This window comes from Eulemur rufifrons, chromosome 2, assembly GCF_041146395.1.
Source record: "Eulemur rufifrons isolate Redbay chromosome 2, OSU_ERuf_1, whole genome shotgun sequence".
NCBI lineage: Eukaryota > Metazoa > Chordata > Mammalia > Primates > Lemuridae > Eulemur > Eulemur rufifrons.
Window position 1 is genome coordinate 12,180,849 of NC_090984.1, and position 13,457 is coordinate 12,194,305.

At 45.9% G+C, this 13,457-nt stretch overlaps 1 pseudogene; it reads left to right on the forward strand.

The window, feature by feature from the left end:
- Window positions 1-2,569: 2,569 nt before the first annotated feature.
- LOC138390116 (actin, cytoplasmic 2-like) lies at window positions 2,570-4,012 on the forward strand (annotated as a pseudogene).
- Window positions 4,013-13,457: the final 9,445 nt, after the last annotated feature.

Here is a 13,457-nt window from a genome sequence, read left to right on the forward strand (position 1 = left end):
ATAGAAAAAGTAGCTGGGCGTGGTGGCATGTGCCTGTAGTCCCAGCTACTTGGGAGGATGAGGCAGGAGGATCACTTGAGCCCAGGAGTTTGAGGTTGCAGTGACCTATGATGATGTCACTGCACCTTAGCTGGGGTGATAGAGTGAGACTCTGTATCAAAAAAAAAAAAAGAAGAAGAAGAAGCAACAGCAAATAATGGTTATTTCCATGAGTGTTAAGTGCTAGGAAGAAAATGAAACAGAAGCAATAGTTTTGAGGTATCGGTGATATTTTCAATGGTGAAGCCAGAGAAAATCTCTGGAACAGGTCACATCCCACATTCACTGAGTAGGCCTTTGGAGACATAACTAATGTTTTTGTGTTTGTGTGTGTATGTTTGTTTGTTTGTTTTTTACAGACAGGGTCTCGCTCTGTTGCCCAGGCTGGAATGTGGTGGCAAGATCATAGCTCACTGTAACCTCCAACTCTTGGGCTCAAGCGATCCCCCTACCTGGGCCTCATGAGTAGCCGGGACTGCAGACACACGCCACCATGCCCAGGGCTAATTTTTCTTACTTTTTGTAGACAAGGGGGTCTCACTGTGTTGCCCAGGCTGGTCTCCAACTCCTGGCATCAAGTGATCCTCCCGCTTTGGCCTCCCAAAATACTGGGATGACAGGTGTGAGCCACTGTGCCTGGCTAATTACAGTAATAGTAAACTCTGCCTAATGTGTGCTGGGCACTGTTGAAGTAACTTACACACTTACGAACTCATGGAATCCTCACAACAACCCTATAGAGTAGGTACTATTATTGACTCTTTGACAAGTAAGGAAACAGACAGAGAGGTCTAGTAACCCACCCAAGGTCAAGTGGCATGTGAATGAAGGGGCCAAGATTTGAACCCAGGCAGTCCTGGGAGACTGCAGTCACATCGGCTCTTCCTCAGTATCCCAGTCTGAAGATCCAGTTTGCTGATACGTCTCCAGTCTGGAGCCCAGCATGGAATGGGCCCACGTGCGGGAAACACAAGTTGACTTTCACCTGCTTTTTCCCTAGGAAGGCTATTGGCTATTAGCGAACATCAGAATGTCCTGGAAGAACCTGTTAAAATGCAGATTCTCAAGCTCTGTAGTCAGAAATTCTTACTACGAAGATCTGGAATGACCCCAGAAATGTGTGTTTCTCACCAAGCACCCCCCGGTAATTAAAAAATGTATGGTCCTTGGAGCATATTTTGAGAAACATTCTAGACTCCATAAGCCAGAACAGCTCTGTCCATTAGCACTTGAAATGTGGTGATATGAGGCAGGAACTGAATTTTAAATTTTATTTAATTTTAATTAAATTTCATTTAAATAGCCACATGTGCACATTGGCTGCAGTACAGAATAGCACAATTCTAGATTCTATATCCTGGTTTCTGCAGCTTCTGAGCAACTGAACTCTTTTGGCATTATGCTACTATCCCAACAAAAAACATTTCTTTTCTTTTTTTTTTTTTTTTTGAGATGGAGTTTTGCTAGCTTGCTCAGGCTGCAGTGCAATGGCTATTCTCAGGTGTGATAATAGCTCACTGCAACCTCGAACTCCTGGGCTCAAGCAATCCTACTGCCTCAGCCTCCCCAGTAGCTGGGACTACAGGCGCACACCACCACACCCAGCTACAAAAATTCTTAATTCTTACCATTATTATTATTATGAATGACTTTATAACTCTCACATATCACTCCATGAATTTTGGAATATTTGTTTTAATAATGATATCAAAATCAGACTCAGCTGCAAATGACAATGAACACAATGTATTAATGACTTAAATGAGAGAGAAATTGATTCTCTCTCACATAAAAGGCTTCCGGTGAAATTGGTCTGGGGCAGGAAGAATGGATGCCCACTTCCCAATAGCCCAGGTTCCTATCCATGCATCCATCCATCCATGTAAATAAATACTGAGTTTCCTAAGAACAAGGCATTTTTTAACCTAACCTCAGTAAAATTATCAAAAGCAGGAAATCTGCAAACCTTAATCAGATTTCACCAATTATCCCATCAGTGACCTTTATAGCAGAAGAAAATCCTGAAAATCTCAGATAACTTGTTCCTTTTTCTTTCTTTTAAGAGACAGGGGCTGGGGGTCTTGCTCTGTTGCCCAGGCTGGGGTAGAACTCCTGGCCTCAAGTGGTCAGGCAGCCTCAGCCTCCTGAGTGGCTGGGATGATGGACACACATCCCCATGCCCAGCAACAGCTGTCTTTTTAGTCTCTTTCAGTTGGAGCAGTTTCTGAGTCTTTCTTGTCTTTTGTGACCTTGACATTTTTGGAAAATATAAGTCAGTTATTACATAGAATGTCCTTCAACTTGGGTTTGTCTGATGTTTCCTCATGATTAGGTTCAGGTGGTGCATACTGGGCAGGAAGACCCCATCCGGTTGTCATTTGGTCCCATCACTGGCCATGTTAATTTTGATCACTTGGCTAAGGTGGCATCTGCCACGTGTCCCACTTTAAAGTTACTACTTCGCTCACTCTCGGTGGCAGCCAGCCCACATTCCGTGTCTTCTTGCTGTTGCACCCCTCTGTGGATTGCAATGGAACAGGAAATCACTATGCTGGTCATTTACAACGGCTCCAGCATGTGCAAAGCTGGCTTTGCGGGGGACAACGCCCCTCCCCCAGCAGTGTTTCCCTCCATCATTGGGTGTCCCTGCCACCATGGCGTGATGGGGGACATGGGCCAGACAGACTCATATGTGGGCGATGAGGCCCAGAGCAAGTGCGGCATCCTGACCCTGAAGTACCCCATCGAACACGGCATCGTCACCAACTGGGACAACATGGAGAAGATTTGGCACCACATTTTCTACAATGAGCTTCAAGTGGCCCCCAAGGAGCATCCAGTGCTGCTCACGGAGGCCCCTCTGAACCCCAAGGCCAACAGAGAGAAGATGACCTAGATCATGTTTAAGACCTTCAACATTCCAGGCCGGGCGCGGTGGCTCACGCCTGTAATCCTAGCACTCTGGGAGGCCGAGGCGGGTGGATTGCTCAAGGTCAGGAGTTCGAGACCAGCCTGAGCGAGACCCCGTCTCTACTAAAAATAGAACGACATTATATGGACAACTAAAAATCTATATAGAAAAAATTAGCCGGGCATAGTGGCGCATGCCTGTAGTCCCAGCTACTCGGGAGGCTGAGGCAGTAGGATCGCTTAAGCCGAGGAGTCTGAGGTTGCTGTGAGCTAAGCTGACGCCACGGCACTCACTCTAGCCTGGGCAACAAAGTGAGACTCTGTCTCAACAAAAAAAAAAAAAAAAAAAAAAAAAAAAAAAAAAAAAAAAGACCTTCAACATTCTGGCCATGTACGTGGCCATCCAGGCTGTGCTGTCCCTGTACACCTCTGGTCGCACCACTGGCATTGTCATGGACTCTAGAGATGGGGTCAGCCATCTATGAGAGTTATGCTCTCCCTAACGGCTGGCTGGGACCTGACGGACTAGCTCATGAAGATCCTCAAGGAGTGGGAGGTTGTGCAAGACATCAAGGAGAAGCTGTGCTATGTCGCCCTGGACTTCGAGCAGGAGATGGCCACTGCCGTGTCCTTTTCCTCCTTGGAGAAGAGCTATGAGCTGCCCGACAGCCAGGTAATTACCATTGGCAACAAGCGGTTCCGGTGTCCAGAGGCGTTCTTCCAGCCGTCCTTCCTGGGTATGGAGTCCTGTGGCATCCATGAGATGACCTTCAACTCCATCATGAAGTGTGATGTGGACATCCACAGGGACCTGTATGCCAACATGGTGCTGTCTGGTGGCACCACCATGTCCCCGGGCCTCGCCAACAGGATGCCGAAGGAGATCACTGCCCTGGCGCCCAGTGCCATGAAGGTCAAGATCACCATTGCTCCCCCTGAGCACAAGTGCTCAGTGTGTATCGGCAGCTCCGTCCTGGCCTCGCTGTCCCCCTTCCAGATGTGGATCAGTAAGCAGGAGTATGACGAGTCTGGGTCCTCCATCATCCACTGCAAATGCTTCTAAATGGACTGCGAGCAGATGTATCTCATAACAGCACTGGATTGTAGAACTTGTCACTGATTTTGACCTTTTATTCAAGTTTACTGTTCCCTTGATTGTTTAATACCCTGCACATGTCTTTGATTTGAACCCTTAAGACCTGTGGCTCAGTCACCTTGTGGCTGAGGTGATATAACATGCTTGGAAGAGAAATCTGTGACCTGGTGAATCTATGTGCCCATCAGTCTTGGTCTGTGCAGGGTATTAGTGCGTCAGAGCTGACCATTCCCGGTGGAGACTGAACTCTGATCTTTTCTTTTGCCCAAAATTCCTTCCTAAGGGGGCCTGATGAATCACGCTCACAAATGGTAAAATCTCAGCAGGCAGGTTTTGTTAACTAAATATAGTGTGGTTTACTTCCCAACCTGATTCTGGTATAGCATTAGCATCACCTGAAAGGTAGAAAGCTCCGCCCCCATCTTAACTCAAGCATCCTGGCAGATTCGTGTCTTAATTTGAAAGATCCTCCTGTCTGGACCTCCCAGAGTGCTCACACCTTTATCTTAAATTAAGCATTTCCTTTCTGGTCTTTTAGATAAAGCCAAACTCTCTCAGCCAAAGAATCTTTAAACCCACCTATAACCTGTAAGCCCCGCCCCTTTGAGACAGCCCACCTTTTTGGGCCAAACCAATGTATGCTTTCCATGTATTGATTTATGACTTTACCTGTAACCCCTGTCTCCCTGAAATGTATAAAACCAAACTGTAACCCAGCCACAGCGAGTCCACTTGCTCAAGGCTTCCTGGGAGTGGCTCCAGGCCATGGTCCTCAAATTTGGCTCAGAATAAACCTCTTTCAAATATTTCAGAGTCTAGATTTTTCTGTCCACACAGGATTTGTGTAGGGGCTGGCAGGAGTTCCTGAATCAGTTGTCATTTCCATCTTGCCGGTCTAGCAGGGTTGGAAGAATCCAAGCCTGAGGACCCAATTTTCCTGTCTTACCTGATGTTTTCCTGTGGGAACACCACAGGTGGTGACTTGGCTTGAGTTGGAAGCAGTTTGCATTTACACCTGTAAATGTATTCATCCTTTTAATCTGTGTCAGGTTTTTGTATGCAATTCTCAATTCTTTAAGAGATGACAAATTTTGGTTTTCTACTGTTAGGTGAAAACATTAGGTCCCAGCAACACGTCATTGTGTGAGGAAAAATAAAGTGCTGTAGTAAACTGAAAAAAAATAAAGTTACTATTTCCCTCTTTGTATTAAGCATTTTGTGCGGCAGGACTTTGACACTCTCTAAAAAACAATCTCTAAAAGATAGCAACAGTTAAAAAAAATTAACCACAATAACTTTATCATACTTATCAAAAGCATCAATTATAGTTCAAAGTTCCCCATCTGTCTCAGTTTTCCTTTTTTTTTTTTTTATCATTTCTTTTTCTTTTCTTTTTGGTAGAGACGGGGGAGGGTCTCACTCTTGCTCAGGCTGGTCTTGAACACCTGAACTCAAGCGATCCTCCCGCCTCAGCCTCCCAGAGTGCTAGGATGACAGGAGACAGCCAGCCACCGTGCCCCACCAGTTTCCTTTTTAAACATTTGATTTGTTTGAATCAAAAATCTATATAAGGTCCTCAGTGTCATTTATTTAGTTAACGAATCTCCGTGAAGTATTGTTGAACATATTGGTTTTCTTTTCCTGTTTTGTTTTTGTTTTTGGTAATTCATTTGTCGAAGAAACTAGATTGCTTTCCCTGGAGAGCTTCCCACAATTTGGCATTGCTGGTTGCATCTCCTTATGTCATTTAACCTGCTCCTCTGTCCCCAGTCAGATTCACAATTCATATTTTTGAGTTCAGTTCTTCCCAAGTGGGGCTAGAAAATTCCATCAGGAGGACAGAATGTCTGGCTATGTTTCCCTTTTACTGATAACTAAGATGGATCCAGGGGTTTCAGATGTCATCAGCTTGATCCTGCCTTTGTCAATTCCATTTGACTTTTTCCTAATGGTTTGATCATCCATTGGACAACTGTTGCCTGGACTCATTCTTTTGTTAGCAATCTTCAAAGGGTTTCTAATCTGTCTCCCCATGCCCAAATTCTGGTCATTTTCCGCGTTTGTCTACAAAGCTGACATACTTTGCAACATCCACTACCTTTCCTTCAATGTCTTACCCAGGAATCATGAAATCTTTCAAAAAAAAAAAAAAAAGGCAAATGAAGTTGCTCAGATGTGATTCATTTTTAGTGGCAATTGTGGTGTAAGTGTTAAAAGTGCATAGTGTGATGTCAGAAAAACCAGATTTGCATCTCAAATCTGACAACCCAAGTAGACTCTGGGCAGGTTGCCCGAAAACTCTCAGCTGGTCTCCTCATCTAGAAAATGAGTATGTTAACAATCCCAAAGGTGGTGATGGCCTTGGGAGAATCAGTTGTGGGTAATTGGGGGTCATTTCCGGGAAGGAGGCTCCCCAGGTGAAATCCCTCCGGTTTATGTAATTTAAGGCCAGGGCAGGCCCAGTCTGTATTCCTGCTCACCGTGGCGTGGAGAAGGAGACTTTCTTTGTGGTTCAGAGGCGGACGCTGTGTGTTTTCACAGTTCATTCTTTTCCAGAAGGTGGGCAATTTCCTCAGCTATGACCATTGTTTGTTTCTAGGGCCTGGTGGCTGTAACGGGCGATGGCCAGGGGACCTGGGCAGGCCGAAGGGGCTTGGGAAGTGTTAAGGGATGCGAGGCAGGATGGAAGTGGCTTGGAAAGAAGGAAGGAAGGAAGCCCAAGCTTGAAGTGGGTGAGAAAACTAGAGAGAACTACCCTGGTGATTTACATAAACAAAATTACGCAGTATGCACTTTATGACTGGTTTCTTTTGTGCAGTGTATCGTTTTTGAGGTTCATCTGTGTTGTTTTTTTTTTGGAGACAGTGTCACTCTGTCACCCAGGCTATAGTGCAGTGGTGTCAGCCTATCTCACAGCAACCTCAAACTCCTGGGCTCAAGTTATCCTTCTGTTTCTGCCTTCCTAGTAGGTGGGATTATATAGGCATGTGTCACCACACCTGGCTAATTTTTCTATTTTTAGTAGAGATGGGGTCTCACTCTTGCTCAGGCTGGTCTCGAACTCCTGAGCTCAAGCAATCCCCCTGCCTCGGCCTCCCAGAGTGCTACAGTTACAGGCGTGAGCCTAGCATATGACCAGGCTGTACCATTTTGGACTCCCCTCCAGCAACATGGAAGAGTTCTGCTCTTGCCAACACTCGAAAATTTTTTCCTTTTTTGTGCATGCGTGATATTGTATTGAGGTTTTGTTTTGCATTTCCCTGGTGACTAATGAGGTTGAGAAGCCTTCCACAAGAGCCTTGGCCATCTGGACATCCTCTTTTGTGGAGTGGCTGTACAACTCTTTTTGTCTACTTAATAAAAAAGGGATTCTCTGCCTTTTATTCATTTGAAGGAGTTCTCTATATATTGTAGATATGAGTCTGTTGTCAGACATGTCTGTGGCTTGCCTTTTAGTGGTATCTTTTGATGAACAAAATTTCATTTCAATATAGCCCAGCATGTTTTCCTTATGCGTGCTTTGTGTCCTGTTAAAGAAACACTTGCCTACCCTAAAGTCACAAAGATGTTCTATTTTAAAGGCTTTCTCGACTCTGCTTTTCCATTTAGATCTGAAAGACATCTGGAATTGAGTTTTGTATACGGAGTGAGGTAGGGATCAAGGTTCACTTTCTTCCCTGTGGTCACTCAGTGGACCCACCACCATTTATTGAAAAGACTATCCTTTCCCCTGTTGCTCTACTGGTCATTTTTGCTTGTTATAAATAACATAGCCACATGACCCAGCATTACAAAAGAGCAAAAAGACTTTCAGAGAAATTTCTCTTTCTGCCTATGTCTCCCACTCTGCTAGTTAACATTTCTTATCTCCAGGAAGGTATCCATTTCTTGTTTCTTTCCCAAGGTTTTATTTTTTATTTTTATTGCTAGGAATGCAAAGTGTATAGCATCCCAAGGTTTTTTATATATATAAACAAGTAAATACACATAATTTCCCCCTCCCTGGCCTTTTACATAAATGACATCATCTTATGCATTCTGTTCTATACCCTGCATTTCTCTTACTGATAGGAAACAATCTGTAAGATATTAAGTGGCAAAACGTACTTCTGTGTTTTTATTGTTGTAGGGTCTATCACTTTATGAATGAAACATAATTTCTTTAGCCAATTCCCCACCAATAGAGAACTAGGTTCTTTCAGTCTTTTGCTACAGACAAGGCTGCTAGGAATAGCTGTGTCCATTTCTCATTTTGCACATGTGTGAGTGGATCTTAGGAGAAATTCTTAGAAGTAGTATAGCTGAATAAAACAGTGTGTGTGTGGTAGTTTTTTTTGTTAATGCTTTTTTGGAGATGCTATGTTGCCCAGGCTGGTCTTGAACTCCTGGGCTCAAGAGATCCTCCTGCCTCAGCCTCCTGAAGTGTTGGGATTATAGGCGTTAGCCACTGTGCCCAACTCATTGGTAGGTTTTTGTTTTGTTTTTTGTTTTGAGACAAAATCTCACTCTGGTCACCCCAGGTTGAATGCAGTGGCATCATCATAGCTCACTGCAACCTCAAATTCCTGGGCTCAAGCGATCCTCCTGCCTCAGCCTCCCAAGTAGCTGGGACTACAGCTGTGTACCACGATGCCTGGCTAATTTTTATATTTTTATTAGAGATGGGGTCTTGCTCTTGCTCAGGCTGGTCTTGAACTCCTGGCCTCAAGCAATCCTCCCACCTCAGGCTCCCAGAGTGTTAGGATTACTGGCATAACCATTGGTAGTTTTGATGGATATTTGCAAGCCAAGCATTTAAGGTGGGAATAACAGGGATCATAACCTCACTTGTGTAGGATTCAATAACTTTTGATTGTGTGCCAACTACAACTTGGACACTTTGCTAGGCACTGGGTATAGGAGGGGGTATGATTGACATAGAAGCATCACTCCAAAATATGTGATGACCAGCTGAGATAAAGCCTCCTAAAGACGGCCGTGGTTCTAAAAGATCATGTAATGAAAACACCTGGCAGAGCTGGTGGATGTCAGGAAAGGCCCTTTAAAGAGGTAATGATTGAGCCACAATAGGAAGAATAACGGGATTATCCAAGCAGGAGAAGTGGGCACATGGAACAGCAGGGCTTTACAGGTTAAGGGAACAGTACATGTAGAAACTTTGCGATAATTCTTTATGGCTGTCTCAAAGCCTATGGCTTAGAACAGCACCCATGCACGGAAACCTCATAGTTTCTGTGGGCTGGGAATTTGGGAGCAGCTTGCGTGGGGTCTCTCAAGAGGCTGTAGTCAGATGGGGTGTCCAGGGTTACAGTCATCTGAAAGTTTGACCAGGGCTGGAGGAGCTACTTCCAAAGTGGCTCACTCACCTCGTGGACAAATTATGTTTTCTTCCCATGGGCCTCCCTGCAGGGTTGCTTGAGCATCCTCACAAGATGGTGGCCGACTTCCCTTGAGAACAAAGTCATGCTGAGATGCCTCTTATGACCTAGCCTTGGAAGTCACTCGCCTTCTCCTGGCCTCATAGATCGGCCCTGATTGATTGTGGGAAAAGACTCCACAGGGCGTGAATACCAAGAGACAGGAGATGTTGGGACCATCTTGGAGGTTGGCTACCCTGCAGGTCTTAGGTACAAAGGGGCTGGTACTGGCCACGATGTGGCTTGACTGGTGTGAGTGAGAAAGCGAGTAGCTGGGGTGGGCAGGGCTGGGCACCCAGACCTTGTGTGCTGCAGTGGGGTGGAGAGTTGCGTTTACCCAAAGAGTACTAAGAAGCTATTCAGGTGCATTCGGGAAGGTAGGGAGGAGCTGATGCGATCAGATTTGAGTTCTGAGAAGCTCCCTCCAGCTGCTGTCTGGAGAATAGGTTGGGCGAGAGGCCAAGTGGCAGCTCAGGAAGGAGGCTGGGCAGGCAGGCACCCAGGACAAACGTAAGAGTGGCCAGGGTGGGGCATGGGCCCTGGAGGAGAGATCAGCTAACCGACTCAAGGGCTCTTTGAAGGAAAGACCTGCAGGGCTTGGCAGCGAGCCTCCTGTGATCCCAAACGGAGAGCTGTCAGCTTGCTCAAGGGCCCCGAAAGATGTAGGCGGCTCTGCCCAGCAAGTACACTTTACGGGGCTTGGGTTTCCCCGGATCTGATTCCGGGCTTGAGCAATTCGAGCCTGAAGAAAGAGCTTTTGAGGCCCTTCAGGGATGAGAGTGGTAAAGTGTCCCCATTGTATCTGAGTATTGCTGCTGTCGCCACCTGGGCTTGGCACTGACCATGGCATCCGGGGTGACTCAGCTTTGGCCTTCTGACTGACTGTGGCTCAGGACACGTGGCCAGCCCTGCACCGGCCCTTGGTTGGACTGACATCTGGGCCTCTCCCGGCCTCCCTGGAACATAGCCCTCCACCTAGAGGCTGGAATGTGCCCTGGGAGGCAGGGAGCGCAGGCCTGGTACCTCTTTCTTGTAGGGGATTTGTGAACACTACTTTGGAGACTGAGAGGTGGAGGCAGAGTGGACACCCACAGAAGCGGCACCTGGTTCCCTCTGGAGGTTCCAGCCACTCCTCTGAAGGGTTGGGCCCTTACCTAGGCTGGGGGAGGGGTCCCCTGTGGTCTAACCAGTCACTCTGGAAGATCCTGGCAGCTCTCAGTATCTCGCCCCACGCTCCCACCCCATGGCTCTGTCTGATTTCTGACCTTTAGGTGAATGAAACAAAACAAGTGACACAGGAACTGGAGACAAACCTGAGTTTGTGACCTGATCTGGTTAGGGTTTCTGATTATCAAATGGAAGTTATATTGTTGTGGGGGAGAAGAGAACTTTATTACCTAGCAACATTGTGTCTTACCTCTAGAGGCAGCAGTCAGCCACCTCCCGTGTCGTGTGTGTGTGTGTGTGTGTGTGTGTGTGTCTATTTCTTTTTTTTTTTTTGGAAACAGTGTCTTGCTCTATCACCCAGGCTGGAGTACAGTGGCCTGGTCAAAGCTCACTGTAGCCTTGAACTCCTGGGCTCAAGCGATCCTCTTGTCTCAGCCTCCCGAATAGCTGGGACTACAAGCACATGCTGCCACATCTGGCTAACTTTTTTATTTATTGTAGCAATGGAGCAGGGCTCTCGCTATGTTGCCCAGGCTGGTCTCGAACTCCTGACCTCAAGCAAACCTCCCACCTCAGCCTCCCAAAGCACTGTGATTACAGGTGTGAGCCACCGCACCTGGCCACATCCTGTATATTAATTCAAGTGACATTTGCATTCCTCTGGGCCTTACAATCTGTAGGAATCAGTGTGCTGAGGTCTGAGGGCCAAATCTGGCCCACCATCTGTTTTTTAAATAAAGTTTTATTGGAACACAGTCATACCTATTCATTTACATACTGGCTATGGCTCTTCCTGCACTATGATGGCAAAGTTGATTGGTTATAGCAAAGACTGTGTGGCTCACAAAACCTAAAATATGTATTATCATTATCTGGTACTTTACAGAAAAAGTTGGCTACCCCTGCTCTGTTCTCATGGGACAAATTATGACAGTGAATGAGAAAATATCTGACAGCAGTAAATGCTACAAAGAAACGGGGTCATAGGATAGTATGGCAGGGGTCGGGGAGGGGAGTTTAAAGGGTTGCTTCCAGGTTAGTCTAGGAAGGCAATCTTTGAGCTTTGAGAATCTTCCAGAAGACTGGTGTGGGCAGAAGTAACACCAAAGCAAAGGTCCTGAAGAGCTTGAAAGAACAAAAGTGGGTCAACAAAGTTGATGCCCAGTGAGGGGGATGATGAGATGCATCCAGGCAGGACCCTCTAAATGGAATACAATGCTTATATTTTTTTTCCAGGAGCAATGGAAATTTTGGAAGGTTTTTAGGGGGGAAGGAGAGAATGACATGTTTTGATCTGGTTATTTTTGGAAAAGCTTTCTGGCTGCAGTGTGGAGAAGGATCTCTGAGGCATTTGGGAGGCCAGAGAGGAGGCTGCTAGAATATTCCAAGTGAATGATGGTGGCAGGAGAGTGGATAAGCAGAGACTTGGCTTGTGTTTCAGAGGAAGAAGCAACGGAGGTTGCTCATGGTTCGCATGTGAGGGGTGGAGAGGCATGAAAGACGATGCCTGGCTTATTGGCCTGGGCAGCTTGAAAGCAGATCAACCCAGGGTTGACATCAACTTGCAGGGTGCCCTTGGGCACATCGCTTCCACGTCCCTGAGCTTGTGACCCCTATGTAAAATGGGTTGAGCCATCCCTTCCTTGTAAGGCTGACAAAGACATTGCAAAGAAAATCTATCCAGAGGATGTCCCCAATAAATATAGCTGTTTTCTCTTGCATTGAGGCCCCTGAACAGCAGGTATTTTCTTCTGTCCTCTCTCCCCCAAGGCCTGTAAGCCCCCCCCCTTCCCAAGGTGGGTTAGGCGCCCTGATACTGGATTCTGGCAGGTGTACTCCAGTGAGACTGTCTTCTATCTGTCACCCTCTTCCTGTCCCTCCTCCTTAGTCCAGCTCCCCGCGGTGCTGTGCCTTTGGCCTACCATGATCTGGACAGCTGGCCCTCCCTGGGGTCACTGTCTGGCATTCAGGCTCTGAACTAAAGACACCTGGATTCAGGGTCCCTGCTGCTCTCTGGGTCTATCATTTTGGGTAATTGGCCTCCGAGTCAGAGTCCCGTGATAAATATTCTAGCCCTTGAGAGATGGGGTCCTGATAAGTCGCTTTATGGTTGTTAAGGATTCAATTAAATATAAGTCCTCTAAAGAGCCTGGCAGAGAACATAAAAATGCTGATCAAACATTAAATTACTAGCTGTTAATTTCAGTCTTATTAATATTATTTTTCAGTCTTCTGGGTTCTGCCACGTGTAACTCAGTAAACAAAGGGTGTAAGGTCCACTTCTGGCCAGGCTGTGACCCCTCCCCACCAGCTCTTGGAGGAACTGTGTGTGTGTGTGTGTGTGTGTGTGTGTATAAACACGTTCACTTATAAATTTCGTATTACACATGTTGTGTAATACAAAGATGTAAAAATATACCAAATTTTAAACTCCTATCTGGTGCTTTTTTGTTATCTTTTTTAAAAAAACTCAGCCCTATCTCATGAATAGTTTATTTATTGTTGTAAAAATATACAAAATTTTACCATCCTAACCATTTTTCGATGTATAGTTTAGCAGTGTAACTGTAAGCACATTGTTGTGCAACAGATCTCTGCGACTTTCATCTTGTAAAACTGAAACTCTATGCCTTCTGCACAACAACTCCCTTTTCCCTCTTTCCAGTCCTTGGTAACCATGATTCTACTTTCTGTTTCTAAGATTCTGACTACTTTAGATACCTCATGTAAGTGGAATCGGGTGTTATGTGTCTTTCTGTGGCTGGGTTCTTTCGCTAAGCATAATGTCCTCAAGATTGATTCATGTCGTAGCATATGACCATGTTTCT